A 4,475-nucleotide genomic window follows, 5' to 3' on the forward strand; every position below is an offset into this window, starting at 1 on the left:
GAGAAAAGAACAGCTATAAGTTGCCTATTTAATTATACACATTTGCTTATACGGTTGGTACCTGCAGGTACTATCCCAACAGGAATATAGTTTTGAAATAATTACCCTTAAATGAGAACAGAAAATAGTCACAGATGCATTATCATCATTATGGGGAGGATTAGAAGAATTGTCTACATGTAAGGAAGAGATTGGAGATGTAGAAGTTTTACTGGTGAAAGACTGAACATGGCATAAATACTTTCAGATCCAAGACGCATATCTTACCTGATTGAAAGTAAAAGGAACTCTGAAAATAGACCGAAACAGCAAGCAACCAATAAGTATTATTTTACAGGAGAGGGCCTGACAGGGATAACTGGTTGGTATGAATTCCTTTGGAGACTGAAAACAAACTGATTTGGCATAAAGACATGTGTCGGGGCACTTGTGTGTCACAAAATGAGTTAATAATTTAAGTGAGTACTGTTACTTCCAAAATGCAAGAAGGAAAGTACAGGTTGTTTTGAGACCTTGTTTACTTTGTCAAAAAGCAAAGCAAGTAATAAATTCACAAAAGGAGAGTTAAATCCGATTATCCCCACTCAGCCATTATAAATAGTTGCTGTTGTGGTGCTTTCCCCAAAGGACGAGGAGGTGTGAAATATATCATTGCCTTGTATGGTATGTTTACAAAGTATCTGAAACTATGCATGATAGAAACATTATAAAAACATTATATATTATGAGAATTCATGATGTTTACCTTGTGAAGGTTACCAAACCAGACATAATATCAGATAACAGAAGACAGTTTACTTGTGATCAATGGCACAACTTTTTAGCAGCTTCTGGGATTAAGCAAATACTTACATCAAAATACTATATGAAATCCAGCCTAACAGAACAAATTTTTCATTAACTGAACTGATTTATGAGACTACATTGTTCTAAAAGACAAGGAAGCTGGTTTGATTATCGATATCAGTTTTAGGAAATCATACTCATCTACTGACCTTAAGTCACATGAACTAATTTTTAGGAACAAAGAATGAAATGAAAGTTCACAATGTATACTTCAATGTAAATGCACAAACATTGGACAAGAGCAGAAAGTGATGCAAGCAGTAATTACAATGCTAAACTGAGCAAAAGAACAAAAGAGTATCTGACAGAAAAAGAGCTCAAAAATGAGAGTATAAGGTGTGAGATTTAGTCCTCATGCCAAATCATCCTGTTGTCACTGTCAGATAAACATACAGAGAAATGGGAAGTGTTGCGGTGCTTTCCTCAAAGGACGAGGAGGTGTGAAACATATCATTGCCTTGTATGGTATGTTTACAAAGTTTCCATTCCTCATGTAGAAATGTGTTTGGTATGTTATCCAACTTCAGGACACATACAAAGGCTACATGCTTACCATGATTTAAAGTATTTTTACAGCTATACAAGGAGAGAACAAGAATGATCCAGCATACAGAGAAATTATTGAATATAGACATATGTGAATTTTATTTGTGTTTTTTTCTTATTAGTCATTGTGTGTGTGTGGGGGGGGGGGGGGGGGCAGCATGCACATGTATTGTTGTGTTTACGATCCTACGTATTAAAATGTACTAAGATTCAAATCCCCCATAGAAGGTGTTGTTTTTATGCAAGGGATTTACAAATAAGTACAAAAGAGCAATGTTATGCTGTGGTTAAAGTGAGTATTTTGGTAATATGTTAAAGGAACTTTTAGCTGAGACTTCCATTCATGAGAAACGTGTAATATGAAGAGATCTAGTATCAATGACTTAATGTTAGCAGTGAGTACATGAATGAGTTAAACTCGGAGACAGCAGTTAATAATGTTTGCTTATAAATATTATATAGTAGCTAATATTAAGTAAGATACCGAATTTCAAATCCGTGAGAGAAAAAGACACATTATTTGTGACACACAAGCATTTGCTAAGCACTTTGTAACATCCAGTCCCTGCAGGAGAATTGAACACTATGTAATAGTGAACTAATGTGAGTTTAAAAAGAGCAGACGGGGTAGGGGGTGGGGGGGGCGGGGTGAGTGAGGGGTAGCAGTGGCAGCCAGCAATGGCCGGCAGAAGACAGGAAGAGTCAATGTCCTGAGGTAAAATCCTATGAGCGGTGAATAATACATAAAATAAATCCCATAGCTGACTGATGTGTGGTGCATAGAAACAGGCAACAGAAAACAGTATTCCTACTAGCTTTTCAGCTCTTGCTCTTTCTCTAGTAAAAGTACACACACAAACAAAATCACACAGATACCGAAGTGTGCATTTGCATGCTTGTGGGGTTGTGTATATGAATGCGTGCACATTTTCTAGAGAAAGAACAAGAGCATGAAAGCTATTGTGGATACTGTTTTCTGTTTACATGTTTCTAAGCACCTCATATCAATCAGTTACATTTTCGTTTATATTAAGTATTATGGCATCCAGGAATTTCCACTGTTCATAGGATCAGTAATACGTTCACAAGTAAGAGATGGTAGTATCCGTGGCTGAATGATGCTGAATCCAATGTATACTGTGAGTGAGAAATGAAGTAAACAGTAAAACATTCCAAATTTATTGCTGAACATGGATGAGAAGCACCAGACACCCATAGCATCTTCTACATTGCTGCTGCATGTGTTAAAAATTTTGTGACATATGGATCTTATGAGCTCCTTACATCTAAGAACAAGTGATAGACAGAATTCAACCTGTTTCATGTACACAAATGCTAAATGATTCACATATTTCATGCCAGGTGGTGGGATTTGTGTTCATGTTATGGAAGATTTTTTATACAAAATGAGTGTAATACGTTATGCTTTGCACGTGAAATCTGATGACTGTTGGATTCTCTCATAGATGAGCAATTAATGAGTGATATTATGAATTTAATTTAAGTAAAATTTTAAATAACAATAATGAACTGTAGCTAACAAAATGTTTTCTCTTACATAATATCTCACAAGGGAGCGCGTACGTGCTAAAATACATATCAATGGCAGTTGTCACTTTCAGGAAACAGATGTACTTCATAGTTACATACAGTACTCATACACTTGTACAACTGTAGTATTTTTGATGACACAGAACCAAGGTGGAGTAACTGGCTAAAAGACAACAACCATCACATCCTAAACCCACTCATTAGAAAACTTTTTGGGAAAACTTATTCGTTTAAGCTGAAGTCATCTGCTCAGGTTTTTCTCAGGTCTTTCCCATGGATCTAATAGTAGCAAATGCTCAGATGAAAATGCCGGATGTCACTCTTAGAAACCCACCATAAATAAAAAAATTTCTAACATGCACACTTTATACAAATTAATTATGTAACATATATGCAAATGCATAAAGATTTGCAATATGACAATTTTTCTGAAGATAAATAAAAATAATTGCTACTATTGTATTCAAGTATGTTAGGTAAAGAGATTTGACTGAAGGTTTTTATTATTTCAGTTTAGTATTCACATAACAAATTCAATTTTTGGCTTTTTCAAAGAGTTTTTGTAGCAGAAAGCTAAAACAAAACCCCAAGTCTGAAAATATGTTGGCGTGGAATATGTTACTCATTAATCCATTGAACCATTTTATATTTATGCAAGAAGGACAATGAAACAGAGCACATCCAACAAAGCAAGAAAAAGATTTCTTTCGGCAATCTCAGCAGAAAAAGTTACATTAAAGGCCTAAGCCTTCTTCACCACCCTGCAACTATGGTGGCATGTCATTCCATGGTTATTGATGTAACATATGTACAATTAACAATGAAGTATTAGAGTGAAAATAAAACACAGATAGGTCTGAATATGAACAATATACAGCAAAGGTTTGATGATGAGAGCTGTGCTGATTTGCCAACAAACAAAGGGTCAGGAAGTGTTACAGACATAATTAAACCTTCACTTTGGATGGATGGCACTGTTATACCAGTCACCTTAACTACATTCCCCACTGACCCACGCTCTTACTCTATGGTATTTGTGGCTAAGTGCAAATTTAGGGTAACATTCCAACAACAATACTATATGCACAGAAATGGAGAAATATTAGGGTGTACAGACTGTTGATGATGTGATTAGAGGCAAAGCATAACCACATATCAGGGAAGCAAATAAGTTGCACCCTTTTAAAAGAAACAATCCAAGCATTTTCCTAATGGAATTTAGGGAAACTATGAAAAAACTTAAATCCTTAAGGGTGGACTGCACTCTTCCGGATGCATGCTTTTGTGTGGAGTCCAGAGTCCGTAAAATACTGGTTGGTACAAGAACTTGGAACTTCACCCATACACAGCAGGTAGGAAACTACTTGAAATAGTAGCTCAACACAATGCTCTTCCTTTGCTGATTAACTGTCAGAATTTCATTAGTTTATGTTGAATTTTGCAATGTGAATTAGAATTTTTTTTCCAAAATAACAATATCCAAAGCTTTAACTTCACAAAAGAATAAACTAGTTAATAAATACCTTTGAGCT

Source organism: Schistocerca americana, chromosome 3 (genome assembly GCF_021461395.2).
Source record: "Schistocerca americana isolate TAMUIC-IGC-003095 chromosome 3, iqSchAmer2.1, whole genome shotgun sequence".
NCBI classification, from domain to species: domain Eukaryota; kingdom Metazoa; phylum Arthropoda; class Insecta; order Orthoptera; family Acrididae; genus Schistocerca; species Schistocerca americana.